This window comes from Myotis yumanensis, unplaced genomic scaffold (assembly GCF_028538775.1).
Source record: "Myotis yumanensis isolate MYYU_CA2020_CCGP unplaced genomic scaffold, mMyoYum1.0.hap1 SCAF_1, whole genome shotgun sequence".
NCBI lineage: Eukaryota > Metazoa > Chordata > Mammalia > Chiroptera > Vespertilionidae > Myotis > Myotis yumanensis.
The window spans coordinates 81114329-81137285 of NW_027223752.1; the positions used below are offsets into that span (position 1 = coordinate 81114329).

The 22957-nt window shown below is 37.9% G+C and overlaps 1 protein-coding gene across 16 annotated transcripts in view; it reads right to left on the reverse strand.

Annotated features, from left to right (window-relative positions):
• Window positions 1-21934, reverse strand: part of HNRNPC (heterogeneous nuclear ribonucleoprotein C) — a 38518-nt gene extending 16584 nt beyond the window's left edge. For 9 of the 16 annotated variants that reach the window (XM_070426157.1, XM_070426148.1, XM_070426138.1 and 6 more), the window contains exons 1-2: window positions 21798-21934; window positions 16405-16430 (exon numbers count right to left, since the gene is read on the reverse strand). The gene's annotated coding sequence lies outside the window, so the exon portion shown is untranslated. Of the gene's footprint in view, window positions 1-15710; window positions 15883-16404; window positions 16431-16761; window positions 16927-21134; window positions 21183-21797 lie in introns of all 16 variants that reach the window. The other 7 variants (XM_070426057.1, XM_070426074.1, XM_070426040.1 and 4 more) reach the window with 7 other exon arrangements.
• Between the last annotated feature and the right edge of the window lie 1023 nt (window positions 21935-22957).

Below are 22957 nucleotides of genomic sequence, written 5' to 3' on the forward strand. Positions count from 1 at the left end.
GATATTAACAGGGGAAGAAAATGAGTAATTCAGTAAATGGTATCATGTAGCCATCTAAAGTAAATGGGGACCAATCTCACCCTATACACCAAAATTAATTACAGATGGATCAAAATTTAAATGCAAAAAATTACATATGCAATTGTCAAAACCTCAAGAAAGCCCTGGCCACTGTGGCTCAGTTGGCTAGAGCATTGTCCCATACACCGAAAAGGTTGTAGGTTCAATTCCCAGTCAGGGCACATACCTAAGTCACAGGTTTGATCCCCAGACCAGGTTAATATGGGAGGCAACGAATTAATGTTTCTTTCTCTCTTCCTCCCTCTCTCTAAAATGCATGTTGTTGGGTGAGGATTAAAACAAAACAAAACAAAACAAAAACTGTCCATTCAGATTGACTCAGTTGAGCATCACCCTCTGTACCAAAAGGTTGCTGATTTGATTCCTGGTCAGGGCACATACCTGGGTTGCAGGTTCAGTGCCCAGTTGAGGTAAATGAAGAGGGCACCCATAGATGTTTCCCTCTCTACTTGGGTGAGAACTTAAATAATAAGTATTTAAATCAGAAAAAAAATAAAACGCAAAAACCGTAAAGACCAAACTCAACAGTTCCCAAAATTATAACAGAAAAAAGGCAGAAAATCAAAAAGAAGTAATAAACATAAAAAATTGTTTTAAGAAAATATTGAACTTTAGCCTAGCCAGTGTTGCTCAATGGCTGAGCGTCAACCTATGAACTAGAAGATGATTGTTCGATTCCTAGTCAGAGCACAGGCCCAGGTTGTGGGCTGGATCCAGTATAATCAAATGACTCTCTCTCATCATTGATGTTTCTATCTTTCTCCCTCTACCTTCCTTTCTAAAATCAATAAAAGGTGTGTTTTTTTTAAAGATAGTAACACTTCTGGAGGTTCACCAAACTAAATTCACAAGCAAACTCATTGATTAAAAAAGAGATTACAAAAATTTTAAATGACGCTTTTAAAAAGAAAGCTTGGTGAAGATTACATCGACAACTGATTCAGACAATGCTACAATTACTGAAAGTTTTCTGGATTAGAAAGAAATTACATGGTCTCAAATTATCCAACTAATTACTGATTAGTGGAGTCCCTCCGCCTGGCCTGCGGGGATCGGGCCAAAATCAGCAGTCTGACATCCCCCCGAGGGGTCCCAGATTGAGAGAGGGTGCAGGCCAGGCTGAGGGCCTTCACCGGTGCACAAAATCCGTGCACCAGGCCTCTAGTATATTATAAAAGCATAAATATATAAGTAAACATTCAAACCCGAGACAGAAATGAATGGACCAAAACATCAAAATATCTCAGCCCTAGCAGTTTGGCTCTGTGGATAGTCAACCTGCGGACCAAAGGGTTCCAGGTTCAATTCTGGTCAAGAGCAGGTACCTAGGTTGCAGGCTCATTCCTAGCCCGGCCATGGTCAGGGCTTGTGCAGGAAGCAACTAATCGATGTGTTTCTCTCACATCAATATTACTGTCTTTCCCTCTCTTCCATTTTCCCGAAAAATCAGTGGAAAAATACCCTCGGGTGAGGATTAACCAAAAACAAAACAAAACACAAAATAGTGGTTATCTGTGTTCAAGCTGTATTTTATCTTTGCCTCTTTTGATGTTTTTTTCAATAAGCATTTCTGCAATTTAAAAAATTGCTCCAAAGTATAAATGGGTAACATAATGTGACAAAAATTTTAAAATGAAGATCTCTAAGAAAATATTCCAGAATCTGGAATAATTAAAAAACTAAATTATGTAGCTCGGTGCCCTCTAATTTCCTCAAAGAATGATAAAATTCTCTTATGACATCGCTGCTCACTCACTGATGAGCAAGCCTCTTGTGGCGCCATCAAAGTCAAGGAATTCACAACCTGAAAATACTCAATTCTAAACTTAATTGGCTAATTTCTTCCTTTCACTCTTCTCTTTAACCATTCATAAGTGATTGAATTCTTTTCTTTGATTTAAAACATCTTATTCAAGTCGTTCGCTATTCTGACAATCTTCTATGAAAATAAGATATTGTGCCTTATAACAACCACAACTTAATTTGTCCATGTACCATTGAACACAGTAGTCCAAATTTGGTTGCTCTTGAAGTAGTAAAACAAATTCTGGATACTATCTAAATGCTATTATTTCTGCCAACATTGGCACTATCAACATGTACAGAATTCACTGTTAAGTAAAACCTCTAATTCTTATTTATTAATATAATGCCAATTTCCTGTATTAGTACAATTATTTTGTTGGGTTTCTTTACATCAAGCATAAAACAGGGTATTTAATTCATATTATCTGGTTCGAGTCTGAAGAAAATTTTCATACTTTGATTTTGTTGTGTGAAATATTAAATCTCTCAATTACATACCCTTTACTGATTTGTTCAACATACTCTGAGGAATCTCACCCAAGTCACTTTAATTGTTTTTAAATAGATCAACAATTTCCTCTCAATAGCAGATTTTTAAAAATATAATAGTTTTGGAAAAATAATTAGTAATGCTAATCTCAACTGAGAAGTCCGTTTGCATATTTTCTGTACACTGAAAAGTTCTACCCTGGTTTAGTTTTGAGCACAACCCCAGTTGATACTTGAAAAATTATAAATAAAAAATCTGGGTAAATAAAGTCTTTCAAAAAAAAAAATTTAAACTGAAAAAGTAGATACAAAATTACCTATCCCCACAAATTGAAACTATGTCCACCTTAACCAAACTTGAAAGTGACTAACCTTGAGAAGTTCCTAAATAGAATATAATGTAAGACATGCCCACACTAAAATATACCATAAATAAAAAGAACTGATGAATATCAGGCAATATATACCTGAACACAACAATTCAAGTCCCTAATAATGTAAAAAATGATAATAACAAATACATCCTAATGATAAGGGATTATAGCAGTGGTTCTCAACCTTCTGACCCTTTAAATAGTTCCTCATGTTGTGACCCAACCATAAAATTATTTTCGTTGCTACCTCATAACTGTAATGTTGCTACTGTTATGAATCGTAATGTAAATATCTGATATGCAGGATGGTCTTAGGCGACCCCTGTGAAAGGGTCGTTCCATCACCAAAGGGGTCGCGACCCACAGGTTGAGAACCGCAGATTAGAGGCTTTGAGGCCACACAGACCTATTTCCCCTTCAAGCTCAACCACTAGAGTGTGCACTTCCTCTGGAAAGCCAATCCCATCAAAAACAAGATTCTTTGACTGAGGATTATTTGTCTCATAGGATAGGTATGAGGCATAAATGAATGCACAGAAAACACCAACATGGTGCCTGGTACATCTCAAGTGTTGCTGCAGCTGTTACTGCTGCTGCTACATCATTTACTATTATTGGTGCCTACCACAAAAACTGGGCCAAGGACAAAAATAGGTGATCAACAAATACTAAAGGTTTATGGAAATTAAAAAATTTCATTATCACTATAAAGGAAATATAAATTAAACCAAATACCATTTCACCTACCAAATAAAGCCAATTTTGTATATTTTCAGAGGCCACCTGAACTTTTTTTTTTTAAATCAAAACCCTTAAGACTCTGCATATTCTTTAACCCAATTATCTCACTTTTGAGGAACTTACCTGAAAAAAAGGATGTGGACATATTAACAGTAAAAAGTTAAGAAAACATGTGCATGACAATGAAACTGGCTAAATAAATTTCATTTTAGTACATCAATCCAATTGAGTAGAAGCAGCAAAAATGATTTTTAAATAGCAACATATTAACATTGAGATGTTCAAGATATTACATAGCACATACAAGTTATCTAGATGATAAGACATCTCAGGATATTGTAAAATTGTGAGGTTTAAGGACTCCTTTTCCAAAATTTTTTTTTAATGAGCAATTCAGAAGTATATACAATCAAGAAAACTGGCATCTCCAAGGCACCAAAATTTTCACTGAACAGTGTTCAATAATTTAGGTTCTCTCACTTACTGGAAGTCCTAACAAATACAGACATTTCTCTCTACATTCTCAACCTTCACAATAAACTGTGCCATTATTAAAGTTATTCATCTGTTTCTGAGCGCTACATCAGACTTAAGGAAAAAAACAACAACCCAGCATTTTAGAACCCATCATATTCTTAACTAAAGCAACTTCTACATAGTAAAACTCCTTCTACAAACATCTATTTACTCTCAGAACATTTAAGCCATTTGCAAAAAAGAAGTTCCTGAAACTAAAGTACTAAATATCGGAAATATTTTTTTAAAAAACACCCTAAAATCAACATTCCAAATTTCTTCAGTAAGATCAATAAATATTCACTGGGAACTAAAAGGTCACATTCAATCTACAAAAATTATGAACAAATATACGAGGGGCTTATTATCCTATATATTAAAAGGGTAATATGCAAATTGACCCTAACAGCAGGATTATCAGAACAAATGCTCTCCCAGTCACTATGAGGCACACTGACCACCTCTAAGTCCCTTTCCCCGGCCAACAGGCTCTAATTGCCCGATGGCGAATGGGGAACTGGGATGGGTGGCGGGGCCGCCTGCGGGCAGCCAGAGAAGATGGTCCTGATCTCAGACCAGGCCTAGGGACCATACCCACACATGAATTTCATGTGTGGGGCCTCTAGTTTATAATATAACTGAAAACCTATGTAAGTGAGAACAACAAAATGGTCAGTGCATAAATCCATAGTCAAGGGAAGAGTACTGTCTTTATGTTTAAGAATTTAGGAGGTATTTATCTTAAATAAGCAATTTCAATGATTCAGTTCTAGGATACAGCAAGAAAGTACTGCATTTCTATGAAACTTCCAGATGATGATGATGCTGGAGTACAAACCAATGTTCTGAACACCAAAAGTCAACAATACTTAACAACACTTCATTGCCTTATTATCTTGTAGAAAGTTTCAATTGAACCAGTAAACTCCTTTAAGCTGAGCATTCAGTTCCATCAGGTTTTACAAAGGTAATGACACTATGATTTCTTGATATATAACACCCCAGTAGGATCTGGGGAAGGAAATGCAGTACTATTTCCACAGTAATACATATGCAGTCACTAAATGTAATACAGACTATAATCAATCTCATGTCGATTAAGGTCAGGTTTTGTCACCAAATCAGTCTGTCAAACTAATGAGAAACTTTCTTGCCATAGGATTTTAAATTTCTGAACTGTGAATAAAAGATTTTGGACCAGTACAACAAAAACTTTTATAAGGAAATATAACTTAAAGCTACTACATTTTCCATCACTCAGACCTTAGCAGCTAAAACATATGATTATGCTCTAAACTTGAGAATCTAACAGTAAAATACATATAGTGGAATCCCATCTTTTGTTATCTTGAACTTGATTTTATTAGCCAATATGAAGCTAACTATACTGAGATTCTCAATTTTTAAAAAACTTATCTCAAGTAAACAAAGCTTCCCAAATTCCAGAAAGGTCTAAGCCAGTGGTTCTCAACCTTCTGGCCCTATAAATATAGTTCCTCATGTTGTGACCCAACCATAAAATTATTTTCGTTGCTACTTTCATAACTGTAATGTTGCTACTGTTATGAATTGTAATGTAAATATCTGATATGTAGGATGGTCTTAGGCGACCCTGTGAAAGGGTCGTTCGACCGCCAAAGGGGTCGCGACCCACAGGTTGAGAACCAATGAACGAAAACCATGGAAGAGCAAAACCATCACCGCCCTCACTGGTTTGGCTCAGTGGATAGAGTGCCAGAGTGCCAGTCTGTGGACTAGAGTCCGAGGTTTGATTCTGGTCAATCAAGGGCACATGCCCAGGTTATGGGCTAGATAAGCAAGAGGCAGCCAATCAGTGATTTTCATCATTGATGTTTTTATCTCTCCCTTCCTCTCTGAAATCACTAAAAATATTTTTTTAAGAAAATAAAAAATAAAAGCAAAAACATTATCCATGTTACCATCCCTACAGAAATAAAACACAACTGGGAATGCCTTACAGTCCTCAGAATAGTATTTTAGGGTCTGAAAATATATTTATTAAATTTTTGTGATTATTTTTTAAGTCCTCATCTTTTACAAAAACACATTAAAATATTGGTAAAATATAGCAAGGATTTACTTCAAAATAAATAAAGGGAGGGAAGGGTAGATGCAGGTACAGATAAAACAAGATTGCCCAAGGGTTATTAAAGAATGGACAAATTCTTTTGTGCATGTTTAGAAATTTTCCACAATAAAATTAAGATGGCACCAAACATATGCACACACATATCTAAGAATAGAAATTTTATGAGAGCCCGAGCTGGTTTGGATCAGTAGATACAGCGCTGGCCTGATTCCAGTCAAGGGCTAGTACCTCTGTTGAAGGCTCAATCCCTCCCGCATTGGGGTTCACGTGGGAGGCAACCAATCAATGTTTCTTTTTCTGTTTCTCCCCCTCCCTTCCACTCTAAAAATCAATGGAAAAATGTCCTTGGGTGAGGAGTCACACAGACAAAAAATTATGTGAATCTCAAACTATACACAGAAATATATTCAACTTGTTAGCAATTCCATAACCATAATATTCTTATTCTTTAATTTATACTTATCAGAGTCTGAAATTCAGTGTCCAACCCTGAAATATAAGCGAAAGATCCAGGCAATTCACAAAACTAGAAATCATTAGCCATCACTTACACTGCAAGCAAGTAGATAAACTGTCATCACCTTTTGGGAGAGCAACCTAAATTTGCAAAGTTTCTAAAACATATATGCACTTGAACAATTATATTTCTGGGGATTAACTCTGAAAAAATAATCAATGGGCCCAGCCAGTGTGAATCAGTAGTTGAGCATCAACCTATATGAACCAGGAGGTCATAGATTCGATTCCTGGTCAGGCTGTGGGCTGGATGCCCAGTGGGTGTGTGTGCCTGTGTGCATGCAGGAGGCAGTGGTTCAATGATTCTTTCTCATAGTTGTCTGTATAGCTCTCACCCTCTCTGAAATCAATCCTATATAATAAAGAATAAATATGCTAATTAGACCAAACGATTGACCTTACAAAGCTGGGGCTGCAAAGGGCTGCGAGGGCCGAGCCTCTTGCACACATTTTGTGCATTGGGCTTCTAGTAATATATATTTTTAAAAATAATCAATAGTATTTATAAAATTTTAGTTGTAAGACTATTCGATTTTTTCTGAAACTTTTTAAAATGTTTTGTTTTTAGGGAGCAAGGGAGAGGGAAAGAGACAGAAAAATCGATGAGAGAAACATCATCAATCCGCTGTATCCTGCACATCTCTTACTGGGGATCGAACCTGCTACCTAAGCTTGTGTCCTGACCGGGAACCAAACCCGTGATCTCTTAATTCCTGGGTCGATGCTCAATCACTGAGGAACACTTGGCTGGGCTGAAACTATTTATAAAAGGAAAAACTTGAAGGAAACACTATGAGCCCAACAATAGACTTTTAGTTAAGTAGAATACTATATAAGTAGGCAACATTAATACTATGTAGAAATCTTATTTACTAACATCTTATGTTCATGTTATGTTAAAAAAAAAAAGCTACTTAAATGTATGATATGACTTTTATGATAAGCCTATATACGTAAAACAAAATAAAAAACCAAACTTTTCTTTCTGGCTGGTTGAAGTATGCCCCCTTTGTATGTGACTGGTTTGCATTTTTTCCCAATATATATTTTTTATTTTAGAGAGGAAAAGAGAGGGGACGAGAAAGAGAAACATTGATCTGAGAGTGAAACATCTATCAGTAGCTTCCTACACATCCCCTACCAGGGATCAAGCCCAGAAACCGACCAGAAATAGAACAGGCACTCTTTCAGTTGCATGGGGTGACACCCAACCAACCGAGCCACACCAGCCAGGGATGGCTTGCATTTTCTAAATATTGTATGAGCATGCATGCTTACTAAATTGGGGTTAAAAGTGAAATAAAGATGGGGTACCTTCTCTTAAAAACCTACATCAATCTTAAGTCATCTGATTAATCTTTCTTTTTTTTAAAATATATTTTGATTTTTTACAGAGAGGAAGGGAGAGAGATAGAGAGCTAGAAACATCGATGAGAGAGAAACATCGATCAGCTGCCTCCTGCACATCTCCTACTGGGGATGTGCCCACAACCCAGGTACATGCCCTTGACCGGAATCGAACCCGGGACCCTTCCAGTCCGCAGGCCGACGCTCTATCCACTGAGCCAAACCAGTTTTGTCTAATCTTTCTTTTTAATTTCAATAAAACCACAACTTTAAAGTTAACACCAAAATAAAAAATAGGTGAAGATGACTATATTTAAAGGATTAGTATAAGGAATAGTACACTAGGTATGGTGAATGGTTAAATCATTTGCAGAATACAGAAAATTACGTTTATCATGTATTCTACAAAACTATTCCTGTTATTCTGGACTAGCCAGAAAAGCCTAAGGACTGGTTCCATTAAGCCACAATTACATCAGTTCTAAAATCAATTCAAGTCATAAGTTAATTTACATGGGAAACAGGATGAATATTTCAGAGTGGTGAAATAGGAAAGCGTGTTAGGAAGAAAAAAGTCAGATGTCCTTCCAATCTGTTATGGCTAACTCTTTTAAAAAATAGCTATACGGTTCTCATTGGAGAATATAATTTTTTAATGTTTTTATTGGTTTTTAGAGAGAGGAAGGGAGAAGAGAAAAAACACTGATGAAACAGCAATCAGCTGCCTCCTGCACACCTCCTACCCCTACTGGAAACCAAGCTCGCAACCTGGACACATACCCTTGACCGGAATCGAACCTGGGACCCTTCAGTCCGCAGGCCCACGCTCTATCCATTGAACCAAACCAGCTAGGGCTGAACTGGTGACTACTTCATGCATGGGTCAAGGCTCCACTACTGAGCCACACAGGCTGGGTTAAGTTCTTTCAAATTTTATTACAGCCCCATCACAGGCAACATAGAGCAGCCTCTGCCCTCAAATGTTAACTTGGCTCATTTAATCACAGCCAAACCTATTTTAAGGTTATTATTTAACTCCCAAAACTGCTGCTAAACCCATATGACACAAGCTGTACTTACACTATTTATACCCAGACACAGTACTAGAAGAGTTGGTACATATCTAAGGTAAATTTTTTATTTAGAAGCAAAATGTATTGTTCATTATAATAATCAGTCTTTAAGCACACAGAGCAAGTTTCCTTCTACCTTCCTAAGTCCCTCTCCCTTGTGCAAAGGTAATCAATGTTGTTTTATATGTATCTTTCCAGATATTTCTCTATGCCTTTACATAGTAGAAAATAAGGTTCTATAATAGGTGAGCTATTGAAAGAGCTGGAGTATTGGCAGTGGGGGTGGGGGGCTTGAAGCGCTGTTAGAGAAAATATCACTGAGTGGCAGTTTTGAGTAAGAACCTAAATTGGAGAACCTAACCTTATGAATGTCTGGGGGAAGGAAATCCCCAAAAAAGGCTTTCAGGTAAGAACATCTAATGTGTTCAAGACACAGTAAAGAGACCAGTGTGGTTGGAGCAGAATATACTATTAGCAGTAAAGGAGGAGGTGTCTTATAAATCACAATGAAAAATTTGGCTTTTAGGCTGAAATAAGCAGCTATTAGATTTCAAGCAATACATTTTTCAAGTATTACGTTTTTCCTATCTTTTTTTTCCCAAGTACAGTTGGCATTCAATATTATTAGTTTCAGTTGTACCAGCACAGTGGTTATTTACATCACTTCAAGCATTACATTTTAACAGGATTAACCTAGCTTCCACACACTGGTGGGGAGGGGATAAAGAAACAAATCTATTGCAAAATGTACAAGAGACCATGGTGGCTTAAAACTGGAACAAGCGATGGCAGTTCTGGATGGTGAATTCTTCTTTTATTTTAAAGGAAAAGCGGACAAGATTTTCCACAGGGCCAAAGGTGAGGCATCAGAGGAAAAAAAAGTCAAGGTTAACCAAGTCTGGCCTAAATGACATGAAAACTGGGATTTTGTTAACAAAATCACTGCAGAAGAAATTGGTCTTAAGGAATAGCACGAGTCCCAGTTTTGAACTTTTAAATTAATATACTTAACTAGATAGGTAACTATATATGGGTATGTCATTCAAAAGAGAAATCCAGCCCTAGCCAGACAGAACTCAGTTGGGAGAGGGAGGTCACAATGACCCACACATCAGGTGGCATGCACAAGCTGAGATATACTATGCAGTGCAGGCTGACATGTTACTGGGTGAGTAGGCAAGCCAGGGAATGCACTGTGCATCCATGCTTCAGCTTCTCCATCATGGTGATCTAGGGGAGGAACCCAATCACCAAGAGGATCCCCAGATTGAGCACCCCACTACCCATTTCAAAGCTTTCGGCCTCAGGACCAGGATATAGGCTTGCTTGATGCAGCATGCCTGGAATCTAGGAACTACTTCCCAACTGCCTCTCTCACCAGACGTTTCCCAGACAGGCAACCACCCTCACTGTTATGCCATTGATTACACAGTGTATCAGAAGTGTGGAAATATGGTTAAAACTGAAGATGAGGACTGTTCATGACCAGAGTGGTTTGGTAACTTAATTAGGGTCACAATACTAGTGCTAGAAGAGATGTGAACCCAGCTCTCAGTCCAAAGTCCAAACCTTTTCCACTCTGCAATTTTCCCAGGGTTTGGGAAGTTGACTTTTATCAATTTTATTCAAACAAACCCTAAGAGTTACACTCAATGTTGTCTTCAGTAACAATTCTAAAAAAAGACTTAACTACCCCATAAATACATAGTTGCCTCCATAGAGTCATCCTGGGGTCATTCTCTGAAGGTTAAGCCATCATCTTACTGAATCCTACCCTGTTATGGGGGTACAATGTGAACCCCTCAGAGATTCACTATCCCTTTGCACAAAAAAGAAAAATGACCACTGGATTTAGCAACACCCCTCTGGGGTTGCTTCTAAAATCCATAAAATCAGTTTATTTTTAACTGAAAAAACATTTAAAATGTGTTTGTCAGTAAAACAATGCTGTCACATCTAAAGATCCTACAGTTATACTACAAAGCCTCATCTACCTAACCTAAATAACCTGTAACTTCATGCCATTTAAAATGTTATGAAAAGTATTACAAAAATATTTTTAATCCCTTTAAAAATATTTTTTAAAAGTCACAAGCAGTTTTTTACTTTTTACTGAATACTTCACATATCAAGTAGTCTAGTATGATTAAGAGTTGAAACTGGCCCTAACCAGTTTGGCTCAGTGGATAGAGCGTCGGCCTGCAGACTCAAGGGTCCCAGGTTCGATTCCGGTCAAGGGCATGTACCTTGGTTGCGGGCACATCCCCAGTGGGGAGTGTGCAGGAGGCAGCTGATCCATGTTTCTCTCTCATCGATGTTTCTGGCTCTCTGTCCCTCTCCCTTCTCTGTGAAAAATCAATAAAATATACTAAAAAAAAAGAGTTGAAACTGCCCTGGACGGTGTGGCTCAATTGGTTGGAGCATCCTCTCCTACACAGAATGTGGTGGGTTTGGTTCCCAGTCAGGGCAACTACCCAGGCTTCGGGTTCCATCCTTGTCAGGGCACATGTGGGAGGCAACCCATCAATGTTTATCTCTCACACTGATCGATGTTCTTTTCTCTCCCTTCCTTCCTCTCTCTAAAATCAAATACATACATATACATATATTATTTTCTTAAAAATAGAAATCTGCACGGTTAACTGCCTAGGTTGAATCCATGCTTCACTATTAGGCAATTATTTAAATTATGTGCTTCAATATTCACATCTCTAAAATATGAATATTGTGCCCTAGCCAGTTTGGCTCAGTGGATATAGAGTGTCAGTATGAGGATTGAAGGGTCCCAAGTTCGATTCTGGCCAAGGGCACATGCCCAGGTTGCGGGTTCGATCCCCAGTAGGGAGTGTGCAGGAGGCAGCCAATCAATGATTCTCTCTCATCATTGATGTTTCTAGCTCTCTCTCCCTCTCCTTTCCTCTCTGAAATCAATAAAAATATATTTAAAAAATAAAAATATGAATATTGTAATATTTACATAAGGTTATGAAGAGTAAATAACACAAGAAAGTTAACAGTGGTGAATACATGGTAAAATGTCCAGATTATTGCATTCAAAATAAAGGAATTCAGGTTCTACTTCATTTTTCCTTTCAAATAACAAACCAATTATGTCTCAACAAGGATTGTTAGAGAAATAACCAGTGACATCTTTCAGCCTGCCTAACCTATTTTCTTCAAACTAAGTACATTTGCTCATTAATATACACGAAGAAAACTCATTTGAAAAACCAGGGCAAGTAGCCTCAGGCATAGGATCACTACTTTCTTCAAAAGATTAACTAACTATAAGTCTTCTAACTTGCACTTAGTCCCCATTACTGACCTTCTCCACAAAAGACCCAGAAGGAAATTCAAAAAAAATATCAGATCTCTCTGTTCTCTTTAGAATTTCAACAGATAATCTAGATCTTAAACATGACCCAAAAAAGACCTGTATACTATAGTTAGTACTTGTCTACTTTCCAAATTTCATCTATCCTTTGCATTCTTTTTTTTGTAATATATTTTTATTGATTTCAGAGAGGAAGGGAGAGGGAGATAGAAACATCAATGAGAGAATCATTGTTTGGCTGCCTCCTGCACGCCCCCTACTGGGGATGAGCCCACACCCGGTCATGTGCCCTTGACCAGAATGGAACCCAGACCTTTCAGTATGCAGACTGAGGCTCTATCCACTGAGCCAAACCAGCTAGGGCTTACTCTATGCATTCTTAGTGACTATTCTCCAGTAGTATTTGTAGTGGTTCTCAACCCTCTGGCCCTTTAAATACAGTTCCTCTTGTTGTGACCCAACCATAAAATTATTTTCGTGGCTACTTCATAACCGTAATGTTGCTACTGTTATGAATCGTAATGTAAATATCTGATATGCAGGATGGTCTTAGACGACCCCTGTGAAAGGGTTGTTCGACTGCAAAAGGAGTCGCGACCCGCAGGTTGAAAACTGCTGATTTAAGGCCTAGTTTCCAACCACTCCCAATTATCTTCTTTCAGATACGATAGTCCATGTACAGATCTCAATTTCACTAGCATCAGGCTCATACTTCCACATTTTAAGTTCGGTTCCCCTACTACAGCGGTTCTCAACCTGTGGGTCGCCACCCCTTTGGTGGTCAAATGACACTTTTACAGGGGTCACCTAAGACCATCCTGCATATCAGATATTTACATTACGATTCATAACAGTAGCAACATTAGTTATTAAGTAGCAACGAAAATAATTTTGGTTGGGTCACAACATGAGGAACTGTATTTAAAGGGCCAGAAGGTTGAGAACCACTGCCCTACTATCTCACCCTGTTTTTTCATTTCATGGATCTAGATTGTGAAATTGCTATATGTTCACTTTATTTCTCTCAATCTATAATAATAAAAGTATAATATGCTAATTAGACCAGACGAAGCTGGGGCCAGAGAGAAGCCCGGGTCCCGGGTGCCAGCAGCCAGGGGAAGGCAGGCCTACTCTTGCTCAAATTTCGTGCATCGGGCCTCTAGTAGTTTACAATACCCAAGACAGTATGTTTTGCCAATATCTATATGCCTAAGGGGGATTTTCATAATAATCACTCAAATGTTTAATAAAATCTCTACTTGAATGTTCTACAATCATCTCAAAGATCAATGTTTAAATAGCTTTCTCCTACTCTCAACCCCTAATCCTTTTGTTTAATGTTTATCTAACTATCCTCATCCCAGAAGCTAGAATCCTAGGGGTCACTCCAAATCCCTCTCTTCATATTACAACCACCACTACATGCTCCTAAATTTACCTCTCCTCTCTAACACTGCTTTTGACCAGGTCAGGTCATTCTTATAGTTTAATATCTTCCTTATCCTCTAAGCCATATTCACACTATCAGAATGACATTTCTAAGGTATATCTGTCATTCCTCAGTTTAGAATCTTTCAATAGCTCACCACTAGTTTCTGGATAAAATACAAACTCCTTGGCACAGCATTAAAATGTTATAATCTGGCCTCCTCTAAAATTCATTTCAATTCCCTTTCTCTTAGAAGCATTTCCAGACCACTTAAAAATTAGTAGGTACCCATTTTTGCATGCTACTTTAGGTTCTGTACTTACCTCTAATCACATGACATATTCTCATTCATCTGTCTCCCTCCCTAGGCTGAGGCCTTGAAGAAGTATACCTTTTTCCTCAAAACCAGAACTTGATCCATAAAATAATGGATTTGTAAAAGTAATAAGGAATAAATTTAACTGAACCTATAGTGAACAGCAGCCATACAATGACAATGATACAGAACACCACAGTAGAAATAGATTTCATAGAATAGAGAGCATTAATAAAACTTGATCTTAGAGAAAAAAAGCCTTCCATTCCTTTTCCAGATATCCTTAGGACATTAACTTTTTTCCATTCTGCTTTCCTTTAAGGCTACCTTCAGTGTTCACTGTAACTAGATTTTACCATTTCAGTACGAGTAAGGGATTTATTCTAGTAACACAGCAGGGAACATGCCTTTAAAAATCATCCTTTTTGCCCCAGCTCAAAACTATTAAAGTTAGTGATCAAAATATTGCACTATTGTCAGTAAAATATTACAGGTTGCAAACTTTTTAACTTTTTGGCTATTTATATCCTTATTAATCTCGTATTATTCCTGTGAATAGAGCAGATTCATTCTTTCCTATCACCATTGGGAACACATTAACATCTAACTGGCCCACAAGTCATCATTGAAAAAAGAAGTCAACCCTAGATTTTCTGATTTGGATACAAAGATTAAACAGATTTATTTCCCTTTTAAAGGTTAAAAAGCCTTCCTAGCCCTTTGTTTTTAAAAAACCTTCCAGTGAGATAGCATTTTAATATTACAGCAAGCTTATGGTTTCATTCATGTTAAATTTTAATAAAAAGTCAATAGAATACAACACAAAATTGTTGTCACAAACCGAAGACTACTCCAAATGAGAGAATATTTTCACTAATTTGCAATAGTAAGAAAAATAACTGCTTTGTTGCTAATCATTAAAACAAGCCATTTTAGCCTTGGCATCGCCCAATCCACCAAGGTTATGGGAGCTTCCATCCCCAGTCAAGGCACATATAAGAAGCAACCAATGAATGCATAAATAAGTGGAACAACAAATCCATCAAATTGGTATTTCTCTCTCTCCTCTCTAAAAAATAATGTTTAATAAAAAAAAGCCACCCTCGCTGGTTTGGCTCAGTGGATAAAGGGTTAGCCTGTGGACTGAAGGATGCCATGTTCGATTCTGGTCAAGGGCACACGCCCAGGATGTGGGCTCAGTCCCCAGGTAAGGGGCGTGCAGGAGGCAGCTGATCAATGATTCTCTCTCATCGGATGTTTCTATCTCTCTTTCCTTCTCCCTTCCTCTCTGAAACCAATAAAAATTTATTTTTTAAAAAGCCACTTCATTCTAAAGTATATTTAATCTTCAGCTGCTTTTTTCAATTATCAAAAATTTTCAGTCAGCCTAAGTTAACTAGGTACTTCTAATTCCATTAGTTTACAAAAAATTTAAGTGGCCTTCCTTGGAAACATCTCTTGATACAAAGATTAACCCTAACATTTCCAGAAGCTATCACCTACACCTCCATCAACTAAACTTAGACTGGTGTATTTCCTAGTCTTCACAATGAAACCAGTGGACCTCACACCTCTTACCATCACCCAGGAAGGGTGTGCATCTGTTCCGAAGGCCCCCCTGGCTCCAGGTCATCCTGGCTGCCGTTGCTCCAGGCTGGGCATCCATGTTGCTGCAGCTTGTGGTTTGTGAGGGGTAGTGTACAGGAAAAGCAGGATGGGATTTCAAGGGGAACAGGAGGAAGATGGCTTTCTGGGAAAATGCCATCATCATCATAGGTGTTAAATAGTACCACACACATTTTATTGCAGCACAGTTTAAAAATTTAACAAATGAAAGATTAAAAATAAAAAAAATAAAAATAAAAAAATTAAAAATACAGACGTCCAGAGATGCTCTAAAACAGTTAAGTTAAAGATCAGGAAAAATAAGGTCACAGACTTAACAGCCAGTTCTTTTGAGCTTGGGGGAAGGGATGAGGGCAAGGGTGGGGTTGGGAGAGAAAAGGTTTATGTGATCAATCCACTTAAAAATGCTAATGCCTTCACTTTCTCTCCCAAGATGGAAAACTCCAAGTCAATTAGGAGGCAGGAGAAATTCTTATGAACATTCAGAAAAACTCGACTTTAATCCGGTTAAAAATCATCAGTCATTATCATCATTATCATCACCATCATAAATATAATAATAATAAATAATAGTAACTAGTAACAACAATAAAAAGGAAATCAGCGGAAAGTCAGGAAAAATGTAAAAAAAAATGGAATAACTTACTGTAGCTGAAGATCAAAAAAATCTCACTGTAAAAAAACAAAAATAAAAATAGCCCAGATTAGAAAAACGGGAGGTGCAAAAATGTCAAGTCAATAAAGTTCATTTCTTTTCTCTTTCCAAAAGCAGTTTCCACAAAAACCGCAAGGGTAAAGTTCTCAGTAGCAGACAAGCAAAGCCCTTTCCACATCATCAATCAATCTTAAAAATACACGAGGAAATAGAGAGGTCAGTTTATGAGAGGCTAAAAGGCTCCTCCTCCTCTAACCCAACTGCTGCAGAAAAAATAGAAATAGAAATTTTAAAAATTACATCTTAAATCCAAGTCCCGTTTTTTGGAAACAATTAAAAAAAAAACACCTGTAAATTTGCTGTAGTGCACACCAAGTTGCATCATTATGTTTAAAATGCTCTTTATAAAATCAGTTTTGGAATGGGAATGTGTGTGTTCTGGAAGGGTGGGGAAGGGAGGTTAAAAATCAAAGCTGAGCTCCAGTGAGTAGGGATGGGGTTCGCCTTGCTGCCCTGTGAAAGGAGAAGGGACAGATTGAGTCAGAGTTCCTCAGAAATGTTGTGCCCTAAACCCCCAAGACAGAAACATCTGTCCATTGCATCTAACACATTTTGGTAAAGCATAACATTCCACTGGGATGGGGAGAGCCTCTATAGAATCAATTCTACCAGTGATTGTCTTGACAATTCCTCAATATTAGTAGATAACTAGAATTATCAAAATAAGTGCATGTATTCCCTTAAGGGTCTCAAAAAAGGTGTTAAGTTCAAACATTCATCTTGATAACAGTTTGGGCGAGGAATATGTATATATATAAAAACCAAGCCAACAGAGGTAAAGAAGTGAGCAAATCTCAAGAATGAAAGATTAATGAAAGAAAGCAAATTCATGGGTTTTTAAATTTTAAGTCCATGTAATTTTTCCTATAATACAGACTGAAGGAGAATGGTCTACCATGAAGATACATAAGAGAGAAACATTGATTCTCAAAACCAATTAAGTGAACAAACCACAAGACCTAATAATTTCTACAGCAAGAAAAGATGCTTTAAACAATGAACACATTATTTATTCACTGACAATGAAAAACCAAAGATGAAGGGAAAGATTATGGCTACTGAATATTTAGTGTGATAAAATGGGTGAAAAATTAAGGTCAAGTTTGTTTCAGTGGTCTATATACAATCAGTCGTCACTAATTTATAAGCAAGTATACATAGCTAATTCAAAGAATCTTATATATAACATAAAAAAATAACATGACAGACTGACTATCTCATCAGCAGAAACAAGATCTGCAATTGTGTAGGTCTTTGAGTAAATAAGAATGGACTAGTTGCATTCACATTTCAATATTCAGCCAGGTTTTATTCTCATCTCTAAATGTCAGTAACCTGAAAAATTTTAAGGTCAACTATATATGAATGACTGCAACAACAGCACAAGTACAGTAATTCTAAAATTAAATTTTTTTTAAGCAGACCAGTTTAGGCACATGTAAGTTCCTGGTATACTTGTTTTGATGCGTTAAATTGTACAAATGCACAAACTACAGAAAAAGCTGTAGAAAAATGTACATCCTTTTAAATGTTATCTCTTTCGACTCAGTGTTTGGAAAGAATAGTCAATTTTTTTTTTCTTAGAGTCATGGCCTGAATCTGGTTCTTAAAATTTTCAGGATATGTTAACATAACTTTGTGGCTCATCTATAAACAAATCCTTTGCACGTGTCAAGACATAACCTTGCCCAGCCAGTGTGGTTCAATGGTTAAGTACTGACCTATGAACCAGGTCAACATTCAATTCCAGGTTGGGGTACATGCCTGGATTGCAGGCTCAACCCCCAGTTGGGGGCCCTGAAGAAGGCAGCTGATTAATGATTCTCTCTCATCATTGATGTTTCTCTTTTCTCTCTCCCCCTCTCTCCCTTACTCTCTGAAATCAATAAAAATATATTATTTTTAAAAAGACAAAACTTAAAAAGCTGTTAATATAAGACATCTTTCAAAGAAGTTAAGATGTCTCCCAAGATGTTATAAATTGAGTAGCTATCACTCATTAAAAAAGCCCCACTATTTTAGCTCCTAATTCCAACACTTTGCAATTAATAGTATAGCTAAATTATACTGTACTTTGACAATCCTGAGTGGTTTGGATCCCTTCTAAAGGGGTATTCTCAAAGGGAGGTCTGACAACTAGTATCACATGGCACTTATTAGGAATGCAAATGATGGGGCCCACTCCAGACTGACTTAATTATAAACTCTGAGGCTAGAGAGCCTAGCAATGTTTTAACTAGCCCTCTTGCTGATTCTGATGTCAGCTCATGTTTAGGGACTGTGAAGAGTTTAATGAGGAACCTCTATCCCCCTAGTTAAGATAAAATTCTTTATAAACAAAGTGTCTTATCCTTCCAGTGTACTGACAACAGGTTAGCAGCAAGGCTTTGAATGTATTCCTGATATTATATAATATATATCCAAGAAAATTGTAACATCATAGTAAATACACCAGGGAATTTAAAAAACAGCCCAATAGTAATCCTTTTTCCCCGTTATAGCCCCCCACATTTTCAGTATCTTAGATAACACAAGCAGTTATGCTGTATCTAGTAGTTCTGGTTCTCACTAGTCAATTCTCTGCTAAATCTAATTATAGACAAAACCATAATCTTCCCTGATCCCAATGAGAATGAATGAGTATACATATTAAGTATGAGCAAATACAAAGTTGTCCCAAAAGACAACTACCAAAAAAATTACTTGCCGGGCAGGCATGGCTCAGTGGTTGAGCATTGACCTATGAACCAGAAGGTCATGGTTTGATTCCTGGTCAGGCACAGGCCCGGGTTGTGGGCTCCATCCCCAGTAGGGGGCGGGCAGGAGGCAGCCAATCAATGATTCTCATCATTGATGTTTCTATCCCTCTATCCTTCTCCCTTCCTCTATGAAATCAATAAAAACTTGAAGGAAAAATCACTTAGAAGACTGAAATACTTTCATTAATGGCAGTTAACATTAATGATATACAAAAAAACTTCTAATCGTAAAACTATTTCTGTATCTTTTCAAAACTTCCAGAAATAAATGAGTTATAGAAATCAGAAATCTAGCGATTTCTATTTTAATTTCTGATTAGATTTCAATTTTACTTCTATAACTCATCTATTACATATTTAACTAATATCTAAATAGTTTTAACTCATTTGCCCGACACAGGTAATAGCATTGGGGTGGGGGGGTATAAAATCCAGTTTTCTTAACTCCTAGGGCCTAGGAGTTATTTCTTCAACTGTTACACTTCCCAGTTAACATCTCACAATTTCACCAGTTAAAATAATCTTTAAGATTTGAATAACTAGCTATTTTGGAGCTTATTCCTTGCTTATTTCTAAGAGAAACTCCATCCAAAACAAGGTTGGTCGCCTGCTATGTGAAACTCTCTAGAGACTTAATTACAAATATAAGCTGTGTTTAAAGTCTCTACCGAAGGAATAGCAACCACCACCACGCATTCCTGTGTCATCAGCATAGGAAACAAAAAGGTCAGATCTGCAATTTAGTCACCCTTCTTAAACTCCTCCTCTCTAGCAAATATATAAATGTTCTAAGGCCTACGTATTTGAAAAGATATCTAGAAAAGTTCAGATATTAATTCTGTGGCCAAATCATTCCAGATGGACATTAACACAAAGAATTGTTACCTTGGTACATTTTGACCTAACACTTCTAGTGCCCTTCAATTAATTTCAACTCATCAATAACTTCTTAAATATTAATTCCTCACGTTCTTTATTTGCCAACATTTTTATTAGGTAAATGATTTCCTAAATTAAGCAATCGCCGCCCTTAACTCATTTCTAACAATTCTGCAGTAATAAACTTTAGTTTTAAGCCCGTGTATTAAATAATATACATATTTAGGCTTTTAAAAAAAAAGAAATGTTTTTGATTCCTATTACATTATCTACAATGGTGAGGAATCCACAAATGCATGGGTATCTAGAATAATAGTACTTTTACTTCCTATCAAGTAGGTTTCTTCAGGAATATATTTACCTTGCAGTACTGGTTTATGCCATGCTTACTAATGTTAGTTTCTGAGATGAACGCATTATGAAAATTAAAATCAACTAAATCTTACACAACAATAAATAGCAATTTGTTTTTTTCAAATCTTTATTGTTGAAAATATTACAGATGCCGCCCCTTTCCCCTAATAGACCCCTTCTAGCCTGCCTTACCCCCTAAATAGCTATTTCTTGGATAAAGCAATGTGATACTACTTAGAAACCTCTTGCTATTTTTATAAATTTAGAAAAAAATTTTAATAAAGGTCAGGACGTGGCAAATACTAGGCACATTGACATTTGCTTAATAAAAAAGTACGTAGTTATGAATCTCGCCAGTTTAGGTGGTCTGGAAAACTAATGCCAGAATATCCTGAAAATTAGACTTTATCATCTTGGAACATTGTATTAGTAACAAATGCAATTCTCCTAAATATTTTTCCCAAGTGCAGTCTGGGAAATTGCAGTTACTGCTAGTGGTTGCTGTAATTAGGTTCTTGTAAAGACTCAAATTCAGTACTTAGTGCCTATTATTCCTATAGCTAAGCTAGCGGTTAAATTCCTTACTAGTTCCGCTCCTGATTCAATATAACCCTGGCAACCAACATTCTTATGCCTCTATTTCTTTCCAAGAAAGACAGTAATACCTACCTCAAGGAAAATTCCACTAACTTATATATATTTCAAGTGATTTATAACCTGCAGATAAAAAGTCAGCTTTAATTAGTAGTTAATATATGAAATTACAAGCTTTAAAAAAAAAATAAGTGAGATACTTCGCGGTCCATCATTTTCTCAGAGAGGTAAAATAAAAGTAATCTATAAAATACTAAATCCACTGTTATAACATTTATTATTCTTATGCCCTGCGGTATGCTCCGGAATTGAGAGACACGCGGTAAAATGTCTACTTGGTAATCCTTCCCCCAAACCCCGCCCAATTTTTAAATTTAACAAGAGGCACCAGCACCGTATTAACTTCAAGAACGAGCATGTCGATCTTCCCTTTCATGATCCCTCTTGGAGACCTCATGGTCGTAAAAAATGAAAGGAAAGCAGCCGTTAACCCAGAAGGAGAACGAAAAAAGGACACTGCCCCTGCTGATCGTGGCCTAGAGAACACCAGGTTAAATCTATACAAGGGCTGAGGCCTACAAAACTCTCTCCCGCACAGGACCTAACCCCCCCCACCGCAAAAGAGAATAAATGGGGGCCTAGTTACCGAGAAAAGGGTTGCCTCGTCTTCTCTCCCACATCCCCTCGCGCTCACAGTGGAACCCAGCGCCTCCCCCTGCATCTATCTCCTCCACTTACCTGGTGGGAAAAGGGAGAAGAGATTCGATTCTGAATCTCCTACTCCCGGGTTCTACGTGGAGAAGCCGACTACTGCTCGAGGTCAGCAACGCGGCCGCAACCGCTCAGCCTTCGTCTCTTCACAAAATGGCCCCCGAGTCTCCTCTGCCGCCGAGGCAAAGGCCTAGCCCCCGCCCCACTACTGAGACTCTTCCTATTGGCTGCGATTTTCCTCGCTCCCGCTTCTAATTAGACAATTCTACCGCTCTTCACAATTCTGTCCAATCACAATAAGCAATGGGTTAGACTAAGCAAAAGAATTTCCACATGCGTGAGAGGAACTAGTTTGTGACTGGTTATTTTTCATGTCATTCATCTCCTGAGAAATGCTTATTGGCCACTCTACCTGAGGAAGCGCTGGGTGGAAACTCGCCTTTGTATCGCGTACTGCTTCACATCCGGGTATCCGGGAGGTCTGATTGGCGGCCGCCTTATCCAATCTCTGCTCCTTAGAGCGCCTAATGGGAGGACCGCCCACATCTTGGAATTCCCGCTGCGCCAGGGCGGGGAGGGAGGGAGGGATTTCCGCTGGTAGCGGGCTCTGGGAGCATCTGCCCTAGCCTCAGGCCTAGGAATAAGGAGAAACCCCAAGTGGATCATCCAGCGTTCTGTGTGGATAAAGAAATGAGTTATTTGGGAGCGAGGAGGGAACCATGAAGACTCAGCCTTGCGGTTTTTCCAACCTCAGATTCCTTCTCAGTTCCAGACTGGAATGTCAGTTCCCTCCTGGACAATTTCACTTGTCTTAGCCTGTCCATCCCGTCCTCAGACAACCCTTATCTCACTCAGTCCAACTAACTTTCTTATTACTCTCCATCACAAAAGTCAAGGAAGTCTAAAATGCAAGGCCTGTAATTCCCATTGTCTGACCCCATCATCTCACTAATACCCTACACGTGCCAACCAAATTGGCCTACCCCATTGGTTTCCCCCTCGCCCATCCTAATCTGGGCCCTAGTTTACTCTCATCCTGAAATGGCCTGTCTCCAACCTATTACACTTCATTTTAGCCAAAAGGTGGGGAAGCAGCCTGACCGGTTTGGCTCAGTGGATAGAGCGTCGGCCTGCGGACTGAAGGGTCCCAGGTTTGATTCCGGTCAAGGGCATGTACCTGGGTTGCA